This window comes from Pelobates fuscus, chromosome 8 (genome assembly GCF_036172605.1).
Source record: "Pelobates fuscus isolate aPelFus1 chromosome 8, aPelFus1.pri, whole genome shotgun sequence".
Taxonomy (NCBI): Eukaryota; Metazoa; Chordata; class Amphibia; order Anura; family Pelobatidae; genus Pelobates; species Pelobates fuscus.
The window spans coordinates 157,308,133-157,328,786 of record NC_086324.1 but is presented as its reverse complement, the minus strand read 5'-3'; the positions used below and the strand labels follow the sequence as shown (position 1 = coordinate 157,328,786).

The 20,654-nt window shown below is 42.4% G+C and overlaps 1 protein-coding gene and 1 long non-coding RNA gene across 2 annotated transcripts in view; both read right to left on the bottom strand.

Moving 5' to 3' along the window:
- The window catches only part of LOC134571854 (uncharacterized), a 618,817-nt gene that overhangs the window by 82,674 nt on the left and 515,489 nt on the right, over nt 1–20,654 (bottom strand). The gene's annotated exons all lie outside the window — the stretch shown is intronic.
- Nucleotides 1–20,654, bottom strand: part of NHERF2 (NHERF family PDZ scaffold protein 2) — an 89,058-nt gene that overhangs the window by 67,096 nt on the left and 1,308 nt on the right. The window lies entirely within an intron of this gene.

The following is a 20,654-nucleotide window of genomic DNA, read 5'->3' as shown; positions in this document are numbered from 1 at the left end:
TGTGAATCAGTGTTCGTTTGTTTGTTCGGTTTATTACAAGGAGGGAGCTACCGGCGTGCAGCTCCCTCCTTGCAATATGTAAAGACAGAAGCGGCAGGGAGCAGTGCTCCCCACCACTTCATTAGCCCCCCCAGGTCCTCCCCTCACTCTATGGGGGTCAATATGACCCCCATAATAGCATAAGGGAGATTCAAATCTCCCCAATGTCCCTACTCGCTATACCGCGAGTAGGGGCATGTCCACTAAACAGTGAGCAGCCTGTGGCTGCTCACTGTAAAAAAAAAAAAAAAAAAAAAAAAGGGTAATAAGGGGGGGACGGGGGACCTACTGTCCTCCCCCGCCGGCCCCCACCCCTGGACGGCGGGTGGGGGCCATAATAGTAATAAGGGGGGGGGGGGGACCTACTGTCCTCCACCCCCCGGCCCCCACCCCTGGGCGGCGGGTGGGGGCCATAATAGTAATAGGGGGGGGGGGGAACTACTGTCCTCCCCCCCCAGGCCCCCACCCCTGGGCGGCGGGTGGGGGCCATAATAGTAGTAGGGGGGGGGGGGACCTACTGTCCTCCCCCGCCGGCCCCCACCCCTGGACGGCGGGTGGGGGCCATAATAGTAATAAGGGGGGGGGGGGACACCTACTGTCCTCCACCCCCCGGCGGCGGGTGGGGGCCATAACAGTAACAAGGGGGGGGGGACCTACTGTCCTCCCCCCCCGGCCCCCACCCCTGGGCGGCGGGTGGGGGCCATAATAGTAATAAGGGGGGGGGGGACCTACTGTCCTCCACCCCCCGGCCCCCACCCCTGGGCGGCGGGTGGGGGCTATAATAGTAATGGGGGGGGGGGGAACTACTGTCCTCCCCCCCCCAGGCCCCCACCCCTGGGCGGCGGGTGGGGGCCATAATAGTAGTAGGGGGGGGGGGACCTACTGTCCTCCCCCGCCGGCCCCCACCCCTGGACGGCGGGTGGGGGCCATAATAGTAATAAGGGGGGGGGGGGACACCTACTGTCCTCCACCCCCCGGCCCCCACCCCTGGGCGGCGGGTGGGGGCCATAACAGTAACAAGGGGGGGGGACCTACTGTCCTCCCCCCCGGCCCCCACCCCTGGGCGGCGGGTGGGGGCCATAACAGTAACAAGGGGGGGGGACCTACTGTCCTCCCCCCCGGCCCCCACCCCTGGGCGGCGGGTGGGGGCCATAATAGTAATAAGGGGGGGGGGGACCTACTGTCCTCCCACCCCCGGCCCCCACCCCTGGGCGGCGGGTGGGGGCCATCATAGTAATAAGGGGGGGGGGCCTACTGCCCCCCCCCCGGCCCCCACCCCTGGGCGGCGGGTGGGGGCACTAAGTAAATCCCCCCCCCCCATCAAGGTGACTAGGGGTGCCCAAGCCCCTAGTCACCCACCCCCCACCCAAATAAAAAATGCCCCTACCTACCCCCCTCACCCTAAAAAATAGTGAGGGGGGAATAAAATTGCTAACCTGTAAAGTAAAATTAAACTTACCATTCGACGTCTTCTTTTTTCTAAAATCTTCATTTTTCAGCCCCAAAAAAGGCCAAATAAAAAACCATCATAGCCGTCGAACTAAAAATAAAATAAAAAACCCGAGCGCAAAAAAAAAAACCCCGACGAAAAAGAAAAAACCCGAGCGCACAAAAAAATAATCCATCTTCACCCATGGAGGGCTCCGCGCAGACTGAGCTCCGCAGGGCGGGGCAAGGCTTATAAAGCCTTGCCCCGCCCTGCAATTAGCCTAAGAACACTCTGATTGGTGGGTTTAAGCCAATCAGAGTGCTCTTTGTCATTTTCCAAGCGTGGGAAAGTTCTTTGGAATTTTCCCACGCTTGTAAAATGACACAGAGCACTGTGATTGGATGGCTTGAAATCCATCCAATCACAGTGCTCTGTGTCATTTTACAAGCGTGGGAAAATTCTTTGGAACTTTCCCACGCTTGTAAAATGACACAGAGCACTGTGATTGGATGGCTTGAAATCCATCCAATCACAGTGCTCCATGTCATTTTACAAGTGTGGGAAAGTTCTTTGGAATTTTCCCACGCTTGTAAAATGACACAGAGCACTGTGATTGGATGGCTTGAAATCCATCCAATCACAGTGCTCTGTGTCATTTTACAAGCGTGGGAAAATTCTTTGGAACTTTCCCACGCTTGTAAAATGACACAGAGCACTGTGATTGGATGGCTTGAAATCCATCCAATCACAGTGCTCTGTGTCATTTTACAAGCGTGGGAAAATTCTTTGGAACTTTCCCACGCTTGTAAAATGACACAGAGCACTGTGATTGGATGGATTTCAAGCCATCCAATCACAGTGCTCTGTGTCATTTTACAAGCGTGGGAAAGTTCTTACTTTCCCACGCTTGTAAAATGACACAGAGCACTGTGATTGGATGGATTTCAAGCCATCCAATCACAGTGCTCTGTGTCATTTTACAAGCGTGGGAAAATTCCAAAGAACTTTCCCACGCTTGTAAAATGACAAAGAGCACTCTGATTGGCTTAAACCCACCAATCAGAGTGTTCTTAGGCTAATTGCAGGGCGGGGCAAGGCTTTATAAGCCTTGCCCCGCCCTGCGGAGCTCAGTCTGCGCGGAGCCCTCCATGGGTGAAGATGGATTATTTTTTTTGTGCGCTCGGGTTTTTTCTTTTTCGTCGGGGTTTTTTTTTTTGCGCTCGGGTTTTTTATTTTATTTTTAGTTCGACGGCTATGATGGTTTTTTATTTGGCCTTTTTTGGGGCTGAAAAATGAAGATTTTAGAAAAAAGAAGACGTCGAATGGTAAGTTTAATTTTACTTTACAGGTTAGCAATTTTATTCCCCCCTCACTATTTTTTAGGGTGAGGGGGGTAGGTAGGGGCATTTTTTATTTGGGTGGGGGGTGGGTGACTAGGGGCTTGGGCACCCCTAGTCACCTTGATGGGGGGGGGGGGGGAATTTACTTAGTGCCCCCACCCGCCGCCCAGGGGTGGGGGCGGGGGGAGGACAGTAGGTCCCCCCCATTATCGTTATGGCCCCCACCCGCCGCCCAGGGGTGGGGGCCGGGGGGGGGGGAGGACAGTAGGTCCCCCCCCCATTACTATTATGGCCCCCACCCGCCGGCCAGGGGTGGGGGCCGGGGGGGAGGACAGTAGGTCCCCCCCCCCCTACTACTATTATGGCCCCCACCCGCCGCCCAGGGGTGGGGGCCTGGGGGGGGGGAGGACAGTAGGTCCCCCCCCCCCCTATTACTATTATGGCCCCCACCCGCCGCCCAGGGGTGGGGGCCGGGGGTGGGAGGACAGTAGGTCCCCCCCCCCTACTACTATTATGGCCCCCACCCGCCGCCCAGGGGTGGGGGCCGGGGGGGGAGGACAGTAGGTCCCCCCCCCTCTTATTACCATTATGGCCCCCACCCGCCGGCCAGGGGTGGGGGCCGGGGGGGAGGACAGTAGGTCCCCCCCCCCCCTACTACTATTATGGCCCCCACCCGCCGCCCAGGGGTGGGGGCCGGGGGGGAGGACAGTAGGTCCCCCCCCCCTTTATTAACATTATGGCCCCCACCCGCCGGCCAGGGGTGGGGGCCGGGGGGGAGGACAGTAGGTCCCCCCCCCCTACTACTATTATGGCCCCCACCCGCCGCCCAGGGGTGGGGGCCGGGGGGGAGGACAGTAGGTCCCCCCCCCCTTTATTAACATTATGGCCCCCACCCGCCGCCCAGGGGTGGGGGCCGGGGGGGGAGGACAGTAGGTCCCCCCCCCCTCATTATCTTTATGGCCCCCACCCACCGCTCAGGGGTGGGGGCCGGGGGGGGGGGGGACAATAGGTCTCCCTCCCTTATTTTACTTAACGGCCCCCACCCGTCATTTAGGGGTGGGGGGCAATATTTTTTTTTTTTTTTCTACAGTGAGCAGCCACAGGCTGCTCACTGCTTACTAGACATGCCCCTACTCGCGGTATAGCGAGTAGGGGCATATTATTTACTAATACTAAGTAATCTTTACTTAGTATTAGTACATTTGGCTTCAAGACCAATTCAGGTCTTTCAGCCTTTTAGTAGATAGCTCCCTGATACCGTGCGAATTAGGGAGTTATCTACTAAGCGGCTGCAAGATGCAGCCACAGCAATGAATAGGATCGGAGTTTCATTCATTTGAATGAAATTCCGATCCGAACAAAGTACCGAATTGCATCCTAACACCAATGGAGAAACTCTTCTCATTCTGTTAGGATGCAATTCGGCAGTTTTGCCGGCGTTCTGTCTAAGTGACAGGACTTTCGGCAATACTGACAGGAAGCATTGTGGGAACAGGGAGGAAAGCTAGGGATCATGGGAAAATTGCTCTGACCAGCGGAAATGAAGCACACTTTGCTCCTCCGCTGGTCAGAGCTGGTCAAGCGGAGGAATCCTCCATAAGACAGAGTCCCTACTTTGTCTTATGATTTTAACCCCTTAAGGACCAAACTTCTGGAATAAAAGGGAATCATGACGTGTCACACACGTCATGTGTCCTTAAGGGGTTAAAGAAAACTAAAGAAGAATGGAAGAAATGAATAACAGATCCCGAGAGAGGGGGAGAAGAGGAAGAGATTGAGGAAAGGTAAGTTCGGCATGACAGTGCCGCTTTAAATAATTGTATCTCAATCTCTAAATTGAACTTTAATCATATACAGGAGGCTCTTGTAGGGTCTAGCAAGCTATTAACATAGCAGGGGATAATAAAATCTTAATTAAACAGAACTTGCAATAAAGAAAGCCTAAATAGGGCTCTCTTTACAGGAAGTGTTTATGGAAGGCTGTGCAAGTCACATGCAGGGAGGTGTGACTAGGGTTCATAAACAAAGGGATTTAACTCCTAAATGGCATTGGATTGAGCAGTGAGGCTGCATGGGGCATGTTCTATACACCAAAACTACTTCATTAAGTTAAAGTTGTTCAGGTGACTATAGTGTCCCTTTCACTTTGAATTTACACTTTAGTGAATAACCCTTTATTAGTGGACTTATCAGAAGGTTTGTAGCATCCCCAGTGCAGCTGCTATCACCATAGGCAGCAGTTTTGAGCAATAAATTAGGACAGCAGGAGGTCCTAACTCGGGATTATTCCCAGAGACCTGGGACAGTTGGTATGGATTATGAATTCCAAAAAGAGTTCTCAAGTTCAGCATTAAATGCCCCTTAAAACAAAAATGACAATCTCACTCTCACAATTACAAAAATTGCAATCTCAGCACTCAGGATAGAAGTGCTGCACAGAAACTGCTAAATTAAGGTAAAATCGAAGCCCATTGTGTGTGTTTTTTTTCGGAGCTGCACAGAAATTCCAGCCATATTACACACGCTGTGTTTTTCATTATGTACAACAATTCTCTGGAGTCAAATGTTCCTCTTGGGATTGACGTCTGTACTACTCCTACCTGAATTTAATAAAGTAGGTCTCTAAGGGCAATAGGGAAATATGTTCACTCGAAATTAGTCATCTGTTTCTTCCAAGTGTGTAATTTGGTACCGATAATGTAATGTTTTGAGGGCCTCAAATTTAGTCATTTATGTTAAACATGCTCACAAATATAAAATAACTGCAGTTCCGTCAATGCATATGTAGTGGATGTGTCCGCAAATGGCTAGATTGTGGAGGGAAGCAAATACTCTAATTAATATTCAATAGACACTTTGATAAATCTCTGGACCTACCAACTTTGCTGGCCAGTAGAGGGAACGCCCATCAAGGAGCAGAGGCTCTTTAATACGATCAATTTGTCTGTGCGCAAAGCCATCGCACAGGTCATATCCAAAATTAAAGATATATGGACATGGACAAACTGATGGCACAGGTCATATCCACAATTAAAGATATATCCCTCGTGGACAAACTGATGGCACAGGTCATATCCACAATTAAAGATATATCCCTCATGGACAAACTGATGGCACAGGTCAGAAACATGCTACCCACATTTCGTAAGGTCTGGGGACCATGGGAGCAATATTGTGAGAAAGCGATGAGGATTTTGCAACCTTCGCTCTGCAATTTTCTTTCTTTTCACTTCTCTTATTAGTTTAAGTTCTACTTGCTCGATTTTATATGAACTAGATAAAACAAAAAAATTAGACTCATCAAAAATCCCAGAAATGGTAGGAGGTCAGAAAGCAACATCTATGAAATCAGTGACGACTATTTTGTGTTCAGCCTATTGGTCACATCTACACATTATACGAGACTCTCGGGGATACTCGTGAATGAGTAGTGCAAATTAAATGACCTGTTTTTAATGTTTTATTTTTTAACTGTTGTCTAAGAATTTACTCATACTGTAAAATCTGTAGGCATGGGCAACCACTGGATAAACATACAAAAATATTGTATTTTTTACGGCTGTCACTAAATATTTTTTTTTTTTAAGTAGCTGAAATGGAAGAATAGCTGCGTTAAAACATTTTTCCCAATTCGCCTATTTTGACCTCAGATTTGAAACTTACTTTGAATTCTCACTTTGGTGAATTTTCCTGTATAGGCACCCAGACCGCTTAATCTCAATAAAGTGATCTAGTTGCCACGTCCCGTTTGTTTTAACCCTGCAAGTGATTGCAGTTTGAAAATCGACTATTTCAATCAAATGGTCTTATAGTGACCTGATTGGCTAACTGCAGAGTTTTGCCGCAGATGTGCACTAGCCTCCCAGTTCTTTTCTACGAGAAAGTTAGATAGGTTGAGATCATCCAGATTGCTGATCTCAGCCAATGAGGCGGTGCCAGCCGTGGCAAGAGCAGTGCTGTGTGGGATAACAGGTAAGTAATAACCTTTTTAACCTTTGCGAGGAGACGAGGAGCAATCACCAAAATGGTGACAAGGACACTATAGTAGTACAAATCCACATTTGTATTCCTAACGCTACAGTGTCCCTTTAATACTACATTGGTGACCTCCCAGAAACAGTTTATTTTATTTTGAAAAACAGAAATATATGTATATTTTGCTTATGCCAAAAGCAATTCAAGCTAGAATTCTTTATTCAGCTGTTTTAGTGAACTTACAGATGTTAGCTCTTGCCATCAGTTCCTTATTCTCCAAAATAAATTAAATCGGTATGTAAAATATGTTTACGGTAGAGGGAGTCTCTGCGCCAATTCAAAAAGCTGATTTTTTTTTTCCAGCTCTAAATTAAAGAAGAAAATGTGTGTTCTCCTGCCAGAAATAATCAATTTCACGTTACAAAGGATTCCGTGTGGCAGAGACACAGTTAAAGTTGGTATCAGATGTTGAAAAAGAGATTTCAGAGTCTTTATAGTTTATTGCAATCTGGCAACAGGCCAGGTGGGTTTACCAAACGTGGTTTGAAATCCTAGTGCCTCAAACCAAGTGTTGCCAAAATGAAGCCCTCGCCACTTTCACTACAGATGCCATGATTGATTGCCAGCCTTAGGGCTAGCTTAACCCCACGGTTTAACCATTTTCCAGGTGTAGGGTATGCAGCAAAAGGTCTTGCATATTTGAAATACTTGACGGACCTCAGGAAGTAATAAACACTTAAGGGCGTAGGTTAATGTGGTTTGGATGTACTTTATAGCTACAGCTCCAGTATATTCGTCTTCAGAGTTAAGGGTCTTCGTGGTTGCACACACAATCCAAAAAATAATTAATTCAACTTTCTATGCATTATGGGATGCACGTTTCAAAGTTCACCTTCAGAGAAAACTGGAAAATAATCTTAACTCGGCTTTTATTAAAGCAAACCTGTTACCCACTTTTTTTAAATAAAGTAAAATGCTTAATTTAAAAAAAAAAAACTGATATTTGGTAATTCTTATTCCACCCCCTCTCCCCTCCCATATATTTAAAGAGAAAAGGGCAAAAAAAAGAAAAAGGTTTGGGTACCAATTTTACTTCCAATATGGAAGTTGTCATCCATCCAATCAGTCATGATTTCTAATGGGTAATGTCATCAGTTTTATTTTACCTGCAATGCAACATTAGGGCATATTCACTAAGCTACAAATTGTCTTTAATAGAATTCCGAATGGGAAAATCTGATTTAAGATTGCTGATTAGTGAAAAATTCTCCAGTTTAGTCACGACTATTTCAGACTCAATTTATGACAATTTGGTGCACATGCACAACAGGACCAGCGAATGATCGCTATCTTCCCAGATCTTCTGTGGTTTGTAGGCCTATTTAAAATTCGTGTGCACACGTGCAGATAAAAATTTAACAAGCGCATCTGCCAGAAGTTGGAGGGAGTTGAAAGCGGTGGATGTGGGGACACAAGTCCTTTGCAGTAAATACAAACAACTAATCTAATTTCATGCCCCCACATTATAAATTGTTGCTGGTAAAGTAATCTGGGTGTATTTTCACAAAAATGCCTTAACAAGCTTGTGGCATTACAGAGTATGGTTTAAACATATTTAATTAGTTGTGATTCACAGGAAATTAAAGAAAATCACAACAAAGACAGGGAAGATGGCCAAGCGTTGTCCCATTAGATTAAAGCGGGCCGAAAGGAAGCTGTAAACACTGATAGAGTTTCATAGGAGTTGTAGATCTACTAGAGCAGGGGTAGGCAACCTTCGGCTCTACACTGCGTGCAGAATTATTAGGCAAATGAGTATTTTGACCACATCATCCTCTTTATGCATGTTGTCTTACTCCAAGCTGTATAGGCTCGAAAGCCTACTACCAATTAAGCATATTAGGTGATGTGCATCTCTGTAATGAGAAGGGGTGTGGTCTAATGACATCAACACCCTATATCAGGTGTGCATAATTATTAGGCAACCTCCTTTCCTTTGGCAAAATGGGTCAAAAGAAGGACTTGACAGGCTCAGAAAAGTTAAAAATAGTGAGATATCTTGCAGAGGGATGCAGCACTCTTAAAATTGCAAAGCTTCTGAAGCGTGATCATCGAACAATCAAGCATTTCATTCAAAATAGTCAACAGGGTCGCAAGAAGCTTGTGGAGAAACCAAGGCGCAAAATAACTGCCCATGAACTGAGAAAAGTCAAGCGTGCAGCTGCCAAGATGCCACTTGCCACCAGTTTGGCCATATTTCAGAGCTGCAACATCACTGGAGTGCCCGAAAGCACAAGGTGTGCAATACTCAGAGACATGGCCAAGGTAAGAAAGGCTGAAAGACGACCACCACTGAACAAGACACACAAGCTGAAACGTCAAGACTGGGCCAAGAAATATCTCAAGACTGATTTTTCTAAGGTTTTATGGACTGATGAAATGAGAGTGAGTCTTGATGGGCCAGATGGATGGATTGGTAAAGGGCAGAGAGCTCCAGTCCGACTCAGACGCCAGCAAGGTGGAGGTGGAGTACTGGTTTGGGCTGGTATCATCAAAGATGAGCTTGTGGGGCCTTTTCGGGTTGAGGATGGAGTCAAGCTCAACTCCCAGTTTCTGGAAGACACCTTCTTCAAGCAGTGGTACAGGAAGAAGTCTGCATCCTTCAAGAAAAACATGATTTTCATGCAGGACAATGCTCCATCACACGCGTCCAAGTACTCCACAGCGTGGCTGGCAAGAAAGGGTATAAAAGAAGAAAATCTAATGACATGGCCTCCTTGTTCACCTGATCTGAACCCCATTGAGAACCTGTGGTCCATCATCAAATGTGAGATTTACAAGGAGGGAAAACAGTACACCTCTCTGAACAGTGTCTGGGAGGCTGTGGTTGCTGCTGCACGCAATGTTGATGGTGAACAGATCAAAACACTGACAGAAACCATGGATGGCAGGCTTTTGAGTGTCCTTGCAAAGAAAGGTGGCTATATTGGTCACTGATTTGTTTTTGAATGTCAGAAATGTATATTTGTGAATGTTGAGATGTTATATTGGTTTCACTGGTAAAAATAAATAATTGAAATGGGTATATATTTGTTTTTTGTTAAGTTGCCTAATAATTATGCACAGTAATAGTCACCTGCACACACAGATATCCCCCTAAAATAGCTAAAACTAAAAACAAACTAAAAATTACTTCCAAAAATATTCAGCTTTGATATTAATGAGTTTTTTGGGTTCATTGAGAACATGGTTGTTGTTCAATAATAAAATTAATCCTCAAAAATACAACTTGCCTAATAATTCTGCACTCCCTGTACAGATGTTGTGGACTACATCTCCCTTGATGCTTTGCCAGCAATATGGCTGTAAAAGCATTATGGGAGATGTAGTCCAAAACATCTGTAGAGCCGAAGGTTGCCTACCTCTGTACTAGAGGTTTGGATCTAACTTTTGGACAATTGTGTCTTACACAGACTGGCCAAAACACTGTTTTCATTGCTGAGCTTGTAATCCAGGGGCGTCAGACGTTCAGTAGCCCACTGTTGGGGTTGGGGCAACAATGTTACTAAACCAGCCATTCTTTGGAGTTTTAAACTTTAGGCACCATCTATCTTGACTTTGGCTGACCTTATTATTTGATACTTAAAGGAACACTATAAGTCAGGAACACAAACATATATTCGTGACCCTATAGTGTTAAAAACACCATCTATCCCCCTGCCCCCCTAAATCTAGTAAAATCGTACTTGTATTCAAGTCTGCAGCTGCTGCCTTTGCCCCTGATTTGCCTGCTTGGCTAACATCATCGGAAGTTTTGCTGTGAGCCAATCAAAATGCTTCCCTATAAGATTGGCTGAGACTGTCAAGGAGGCAGATCACGGGCTCTGTATACAGTCACCCTCTCATAGCAAGGCTTTGTATCCAGAGGTGAACTCTACATTGAACAACCCTAATTGCATACTATAGAAGTGTTACTAATGGGTTGTTCGAGATGGGAATGTAAAATGCTGAATTTGGGATGTCATAGACATGCTGGTCCAGATTTAATGGTGCATTATCCAGGAAATAATTAATTTCCATTCATTCCATATTGCAGAATAAACTGATTAGGCAAAAATAACATATTAATATATTGTATACAAACTACACTACCAGTTGTATTCAGTAAACCAGAAACTGTCAATGGAAATTAATGTTTTCACCAAAAGAGCTGAAATGGAAAATATATTTAACTCAATTATAATAGCTTGGCTATTTTTGGTCTTTTTAGAACTTTTTTTTTTTACCAACTTCACACACACCATGGCCAAAGCTGTTTCTCAGTTGACATGTTCTCAAAGGGATTTTGGAATACGTACAAGGATTTCAATGAATATTGTTTTATGAGCCAAATACTTATAAACCCAGAGACACTCTAAGCACCAATACAAATAAGTTTTCAGGAAGTAGTTTTGGTATATAGATACTGTCCCTTTTTTGTACCCAATGAATTTTCATTTAAGAGAAATGTCATTGCTTGCATTATTCGGAAAACCGCTCCTCTGGGGGCTGATTGACTGACGGCAGCTAGAGGCACTGCCTTATTGAAGACCTTTGATTTTCAAATGTCTTCACAATCAGTATCATCACTCACAGCGTGACGACCAAAAGCCCTGGGTTGTTTCTGATGGAGAAGCGTTCGATTCAATGCTTCCCCATAAGAAGCATCGGACTGGTGGTGCAGGGCAATAGTCACGCATGCGCTGTAGGTCTCCGAAGCTCCTCTATTGAATTACAAAAAGATCATCAGCATTGATGTTCGCATTGAGGTAAGCGGAGCAGATATTGCAAGTAGCCAGTCCAAACTCTGGATTATAGTTAAATGTAATCACTTTTTTTTTTTTTTATTGCTTGACTGTGTTTTTTTTTACTTTATGTAAAAAAGGGGGGCCTAAATCTAAAACGACAAAGTAACTTTAAAAATAATATATTTATATTTAAAGTTAGAGTGTTACTTCAAAGTTTCTCTACCTAAACATAAACCAGAATATGTCTAAAATGATAGCAAGTAAATAAAATATCACCACTGATATGTACAGCTTTGGGATAGGCAGAAGTAGTAAATCTTAATATGACATCCCACCGGCAGTGGGATGTCTAATGGCAGGTGGTGTCAGTAGACTACAATTTATTTTTTTTTGTGGAAATTCAAAGTAAATTTTAAATTTAAGGCGAAACTGGTTGAACAGAAAGCATAACTGCTTTGGAAGATTTTTTCTGGTTCCGCTATTTTTGTCTTAAATTTAAGTCCCTTTGAATTCCTAACAATTCTCACTCTAGATAATAATTTTGTATAAAAAGTTGTTTTCACAGCTGCTTTCGACATTGATTCCCAACTTAGGCAGCCAGTTCCTGGTTCTATCTGTTTGGGGGCAAAAAAGCAGAGCTTATCTCCAGCTGAATTTGGCTCACAATCCCTTGTCAGCCTATTGAAAATTCCCGTCCTGCAACATGCTTACTGATGGTGAATGGGTTTGAGTATAGAAAAATAAAGGGCTGTGTGTATATGTTCTGGCTGGCTGCGGGTCACAGGAAAAACAGTCTATTAAAATCAGCCATGCCAACTTGGCTTTCAGAAAACGGCTAATGCCATAGCTAAAGAATGACCAGTTGTGGCTGTCTGAGAGTATCGAGAGTCTCAGTCGCACCAGCCATAGCTAATTTTTTTGTATTTCTCAAATATGCCATTATAATTAACTCTACCTATGGGAACAATGACTAATAGAAAGTTATCGAATCTTAACCAAGAGCAAAATTATTATCTTGGAATTATAGAGTGACTGTATATGATATATGAGTATTATATTTGAGGAACATACAAAACATCCTGGTGTGTTGTTTTTTTTGTTGTTGTTTTTTTAATGATGTTGGTAGATTATTTCTGTACATTTTATTTACGGTATTTATTTATTTTAATGTAGGGACTACAAAGAGGTCAGCGAATGTTTATTCACAGATAAGGATCCACTTTGTAAATCACTTTCAATTCAGTTTAGGAGATCATATTACTACCGTATGTTAAAATTCTTGTAAAAAGGAAGGGCATTGTTGCTTTACTTCCCATTTACCAGGAAAGAAGTGAAATTAAAAGTAGTGTTATGAGTTTATGGCTAACTTTGGCAAGAAAGACCATGTCATATTATTTAACCTATGATGTCCCCACTTCTCCTTTAAGGTGGGAAAGTATACTATATAAAAGGTCTGCACTTTGAAAAATAAATCAAAACATGTATTTACAACTTTATATACAGATGATTGGTCAGTGGGATTGGCCAATATATAGAAATGACAAGTCATTATACAAGGAGGACCACCTATACAAAGGACTGGTCAGTATTCGGAGAGGACAGGTCAGTAAGAATAGAACTAAATCACTTCCACTGGTCCACTGGTACACAGGAGGCACAGGGCAGCATATAAGGTACAGGTCAGTATACAGAGGTAGTTATTCAAAGAACATGTCATGGTATAGAGAGGGCATGTCATTATATAGAGAGCAGGTCATGATATACAGAGAGCAGGTCATGAAATAGAGAGATCAGGTCGTTATACAGAGAGCAGGTCATGATATTGAGAAGTCAGGTCGTTATACAGAGAGCAGGTCATGATATTGAGAAGTCAGGTCGTTATACAGAGAGCAGGTCATGATATTGAGAAGTCAGGTCGTTATACAGAGAGCAGGTCATGATATTGAGAAGTCAGGTCGTTATACAGAGAGCAGGTCATGATATTGAGAAGTCAGGTCGTTATACAGAGAGCAGGTCATGATATAGAGAGATCAGGTCGTGATACAGAGAGCAGGTCATGATATAGAGAGATCAGGTCGTGATACAGAGAGCAGGTCATAATATAGAGAGATCAATAAAACTGAGCTATATATATGTTCTGGCTGGCTGCGGGTCACAGGAAATACAGTCTATTAAAATCAGCCATGCCAACTTGGCTTTCAGAACACGGCTAATGCCATAACTAAAGAATGACCAGTTGTGGCTGTCTGAGAGTATCGAGAGTCTCAGTCGCACCAGCTTTAGCGAAAGTTTTTGTATTTCTCAAATATGCCATTATAATTAACTCTATCTATGAGAACAATGACTAATAAAAAGTTATCGAATCTTAACCAAGAGCAAAATTATTATCTTGGAATTATATAGTGACTGTATATGATATATGAGTATTATATTAGAGGAACATACAAAACACCCTGGTGTGTTGTTTTGTTTTTTTAATGATGTTGTGGTATTGTTGGTTGATAATGTTATTTTTTTATTTTTTTGTTAATGTAGGGACTACAAAGAGGTCAGCGAATGTTTATTCACAGATAAGGATCCACTTTGTAAATCACTTTCAATTCAGTTTAGGAGATCATATTACTACCGTATGTTAAAATTCTTGTAAAAAGGAAGGGCATTGTTGCTTTACTTCCCATTTACCAGGAAAGAAGTGAAATTAAAAGTAGTGTTATGAGTTTATGGCTAACTTTGGCAAGAAACACCATGTCATATTATTTAACCTATGATGTCCCCACTTCTCCTTTAAGGTGGGAAAGTATACTATATAAAAGGTCTGCACTTTGAAAAATAAATCAAAACATGTATTTACAACTTTATATACAGATGATTGGTCAGTGGGATTGGCCAATATATAGAAATGACAAGTCATTATACAAGGAGGACCACCTATACAAAGGACTGGTCAGTATTCGGAGAGGACAGGTCAGTAAGAATAGAACTAAATCACTTCCACTGGTCCACTGGTACACAGGAGGCACAGGGCAGCATATAAGGTACAGGTCAGTATACAGAGGTAGTTATTCAAAGAACATGTCATGGTATAGAGAGGGCATGTCATTATATAGAGAGCAGGTCATGATATACAGAGAGCAGGTCATGAAATAGAGAGATCAGGTCGTTATACAGAGAGCAGGTCATGATATTGAGAAGTCAGGTCGTTATACAGAGAGCAGGTCATGATATTGAGAAGTCAGGTCGTTATACAGAGAGCAGGTCATGATATTGAGAAGTCAGGTCGTTATACAGAGAGCAGGTCATGATATTGAGAAGTCAGGTCGTTATACAGAGAGCAGGTCATGATATAGAGAGATCAGGTCGTTATACAGAGAGCAGGTCATGATATAGAGAGATCAGGTCGTTATACAGAGAGCAGGTCATGATATAGAGAGATCAGGTCGTTATACAGAGAGCAGGTCATGATATAGAGAGATCAGGTCGTTATACAGAGAGCAGGTCATGATATAGAGAGATCAGGTCGTTATACAGAGAGCAGGTCATGATATAGAGAGATCAGGTCGTTATACAGAGAGCAGGTCATGATATAGAGAGATCAGGTCGTGATACAGAGAGCAGGTCATGATATAGAGAGATCAGGTCGTGATACAGAGAGCAGGTCATAATATAGAGAGATCAATAAAACTGAGCTATATATATGTTCTGGCTGGCTGCGGGTCACAGGAAATACAGTCTATTAAAATCAGCCATGCCAACTTGGCTTTCAGAACACGGCTAATGCCATAACTAAAGAATGACCAGTTGTGGCTGTCTGAGAGTATCGAGAGTCTCAGTCGCACCAGCTTTAGCGAAAGTTTTTGTATTTCTCAAATATGCCATTATAATTAACTCTATCTATGAGAACAATGACTAATAAAAAGTTATCGAATCTTAACCAAGAGCAAAATTATTATCTTGGAATTATATAGTGACTGTATATGATATATGAGTATTATATTAGAGGAACATACAAAACACCCTGGTGTGTTGTTTTGTTTTTTTAATGATGTTGTGGTATTGTTGGTTGATAATGTTATTTTTTTATTTTTTTGTTAATGTAGGGACTACAAAGAGGTCAGCGAATGTTTATTCACAGATAAGGATCCACTTTGTAAATCACTTTCAATTCAGTTTAGGAGATCATATTACTACCGTATGTTAAAATTCTTGTAAAAAGGAAGGGCATTGTTGCTTTACTTCCCATTTACCAGGAAAGAAGTGAAATTAAAAGTAGTGTTATGAGTTTATGGCTAACTTTGGCAAGAAACACCATGTCATATTATTTAACCTATGATGTCCCCACTTCTCCTTTAAGGTGGGAAAGTATACTATATAAAAGGTCTGCACTTTTAAAAATAAATCAAAACATGTATTTACAACTTTATATACAGATGATTGGTCAGTGGGATTGGCCAATATATAGAAATGACAAGTCGTTATACAAGGAGGACCACCTATACAAAGGACTGGTCAGTATTTGGAGAGGACAGGTCAGTAAGAATAGAACTAAATCACTTCCACTGGTCCACTGGTACACAGGAGGCACAGAGCAGCATATAAGGTACAGGTCAGTATACAGAGGTAGTTATTCAAAGAACATGTCATGGTATAGAGAGGGCATGTCATTATATAGAGAGCAGGTCATGATATACAGAGAGCAGGTCATGAAATAGAGAGATCAGGTCGTTATACAGAGAGCAGGTCATGATATTGAGAAGTCAGGTCGTTATACAGAGAGCAGGTCATGGTATAGAGAGATCAGGTTGTTATACAGAGAGCAGGTCATGATATAGAGAGATCAGGTCGTGATACAGAGAGCAGGTCATGATATAGAGAGATCAGGTCGTGATACAGAGAGCAGGTCATGATATAGAGAGATCAGGTCGTTATACAGAGAGCAGGTCATGAAATAGAGAGATCAGGTCGTTATACAGAGAGCAGGTCATGATATTGAGAAGTCAGGTCGTTATACAGAGAGCAGGTCATGATATAGAGAGATCAGGTCGTTATACAGAGAGCAGGTCATGATAAAGAGAGATTAGGTCGTTATACAGAGAGCAGGTCAGGATATAGAGAGATCAATAAAACTGGGCTATATATATGTTCTGGCTGGCTGCGGGTCACAGGAAATACAGTCTATTAAAATCAGCCATGCCAACTTGGCTTTCAGAACACGGCTAATGCCATAACTAAAGAATGACCAGTTGTGGCTGTCTGAGATTATCGAGAGTCTCAGTCGCACCAGCTTTAGCGAAAGTTTTTGTATTTCTCAAATATGCCATTATAATTAACTCTACCTATGGGAACAATGACTAATAAAAAGTTATCGAATCTTAACCAAGAGCAAAATTATTATCTTGGAATTATAGAGTGACTGTATATGATATATGAGTATTATATTAGAGGAACATACAAAACACCCTGGTGTGTTGTTTTGTTTTTTTAATGATGTTGTGGTATTGTTGGTTGATAATGTTATTTTTTTATTTTTTTGTTAATGTAGGGACTACAAAGAGGTCAGCGAATGTTTATTCACAGATAAGGATCCACTTTGTAAATCACTTTCAATTCAGTTTAGGAGATCATATTACTACCGTATGTTAAAATTCTTGTAAAAAGGAAGGGCATTGTTGCTTTACTTCCCATTTACCAGGTAAGAAGTGAAATTAAAAGTAGTGTTATGAGTTTATGGCTAACTTTGGCAAGAAAGACCATGTCATATTATTTAACCTATGATGTCCCCACTTCTCCTTTAAGGTGGGAAAGTATACTATATAAAAGGTCTGCACTTTGAAAAGAAATCAAAACTTTTTGCATATTTGCAAAAAAATTGTTTGTAATGTTCTCCTTTCACTGTAAACTCTACTCACGTGACTTTAGCCATCAGATATCGTAAACAGGAAGACAGATAGCATGTTTGGTCAGCATAAACCGAAAACTATCTATTGTTGAACTGCTGAGAATTTCCATAGATCTTTCAAACACAGACAAGTACCATGCATAAATACATAGTTTATTGATTCTGGCATTGGGTAATATTCAGCATTTTGCAGGGCTTTATAGAGCAACAAGTGCTAAATAAACCGGACAGTCCAAAATAGCTTAACCCCTTAAGGACCAAACTTCTGGAATAAAAGGGAATCATGACGTGTCAGACATGTCATGTGTCCTTAAGGGGTTAAAGTCTTAAGGGACCAGTTAGTGATGAGATCATAAAACATCATTATTGGAACACTGATGCCTAATGATCATCAATGCTCTTCTTCTTTAGGAAGAGCCATAAAGGATACAATTATTGCATCTTTCAATTAAAGGTACACTGTAGGTACCATAACCACTTCATCTAATTGAAGTGGGTATGGTGGCTTATGTACCCAGGTGCTATTCTTAAACTCTTTTTGAATGGTTTAACAGTGAATTAGGTTCCCAGCAGCCCAACCCATATGACGAAATGACTTAGGAGTCATTATGTTCCACCTTACACGGCGCCATAGCACACCATACCAGCTATGGCAGTCATTGATAGGCTGAGAGTGATCATATCGTCCCATTTGGAAATTATAATTAATCCAAAATGTATTTGAGCACTTGCTTGAATGTTGCCTTTGATTTGTTGGGCAGAGCTTGACAGCAGTTGGTTGACATCTCTGAAACTGTCTACCTTCTAACAACACTTTAGAGACATTGAAACGAGAGAGGTAGCCCTCAGCTCTGCAGACACATCTTTCTAAACTTGCCCCTGCTGGGACATATGTGGAATTTAAATACCACTTTACCTGCAAGTTTAAATTGAATTTTATACCATTAATAATTTGTCATGTTGCTCTCGCATACTGTTCTCGTCTTTACATAGTTCTCCACGTCACCTGCTCTCAAACTTATCTTCTGAGACGAAACCCACCAACTGCCTTCATTTAATGTATTCTAGATGAAATGTTTATGAGGGCACGGAACATCAAGTGGATGTGTTTTTCGACAGTTCATCTTTTACTTTATTATTATCGGTATATTCTATATTCGCATATACACCCTCCCGAGTCTGATCACAGAGGAACGGTCAATGACGGTGGTCAGGCCAAGTTGGTTTACAAAGTCCAAGTCAGTTTTAAGTGATCGTGTCTAGTGTAGGAACCGGAGAATCCAAAATCTTAAACTTACTTGATCATAATCCCTTTTATATTGAATGCATTACGTAATTCATAGATTTAAGAGTCTCATTAACTGGTGACGAAAAGTTATTTTGACTCCATGCACGGTCAAGTATATAATGGTAGACCAACGGTGGGGTTGGTCATGTATATAGTGGGTCATGTTTGCGTTTGTCATCAGTAAAGACAAAGTAAAGACAAAGGGGGGTCAATATTTGTATTCTGCATTGACATTTTAGATTAAGACTATTTATCTACTAATAGAACAGGTTGATTTTGGGAAAACTGATAGTCTGGTGCCTACACATATAATGGGTAAGGGGTTATAGACATCTAATCTATATAAATATTTGCATTGCAAGTTAAACATTTACAAGGGAATTTCACTTTTTAGGCAAAAACAGCGGAGTTTGAAAAATACCTGAAATTGAGATATACATTTTTATCTAATTCAAATTTTTGTTGGCCTACATTTTTAAATTCCCTTATCAGTTAACCACAATCCCTGAAATTAAGATTAACCAAATTTGCTAGTAATTAAATAAATTAACTGGCAGTAATAATTGGTCGCTCACTTCAATTTATCAAAACAAGATGTCACACACTGAAAACATACTGATCATAGTTTTGCATATGCATGTCATTTACCTATAAAGGTATACATACCTATACCTATTCCTATAAAGGTATACCTAAAACAAAGGCTAGCAAAAGTCATATATAGCAGAACAGTCTGCACACATAGAGAGGAGGCCAATGAGACTATAAATGGGAGGTAAGTGAAAGTGATGGGCATATGACTGACAAGCATACAGATCACAGGTTAGTGATGTTATTTGCAACAATGAGGAAAGGTAAGTGCAGGTGGTTAGTACACACAACAGAAGCCAGTTTTAGAGATCAGCATACGCAGTACAGGTCAGTGCTAGTGGTCAGTAGTTAGTAAAGGAGAGGTTGGTACCACTGGTCAGTATGTACAGGACAGGTGTGTGGCACTGGTCAGTATGTAGAGGACAGGTGTGTGGCACTGGTCAGTATGTAGAGGACAGGTGTGTGGCACTGGTCAGTATGTAGAGGACAGGTGGGTGGCACTGGTCAGTATGTAGAGAAGAGGTTGGTGGCACTGGTCAGTATGTACAGGACAGGTGTGTGGCACTGGTCAGTATGTAGAGGACAGGTGTGTGGCACTGGTCAGTATGTAGAGGACAGGTGGGTGGCACTGGTCAGTATGTAGAGAAGAGGTTGGTGGCACTGGTCAATATGTAGAGGTTGGTGCCAATGCTTGCTCTATACAGATGATTGGTCAGTATATACAGATGACAGGTCAGTGGGATTGGCCAATATATAGAAATGACAGAGAGCAGGTCATGATATAGAGAGGGCAGGTCGTTATATAGAGAGCAGGTCATGATGTAGAGAGGTCAGGTTGTTATACAGAGAGCAGGTCATGATGTAGAGAGGTCAGGTCGTTATACAGAGAGCAGGTCATGATATAGAGAGGTCAGGTCGTTATATAGAGAGCAGGTCATGATATAGAGAGGTCAGGTCGTTATACAGAGAGCAGGTCATGATGTAGAGAGGTCAGGTCGTTATATAGAGAGCAGGTCATGATATAGAGAGGTCAGGTCGTTATATAGAGAGCAGGTCATGATATAGAGAGGTCAGGTCGTTATACAGAGAGCAGGTCATGATATAGAGAGGTCAGGTCGTTATATAGAGAGCAGGTCATGATATAGAGAGGTCAGGTCGTTATACAGAGAGCAGGTCATGATGTAGAAAGGTCAGGTTGTTATATAGAGAGCAGGTCATGATATAGAGAGGTCAGGTCGTTATATAGAGAGCAGGTCATGATATAGAGAGGTCAGGTCATTATATAGAGAGCAGGTCATGATATAGAGAG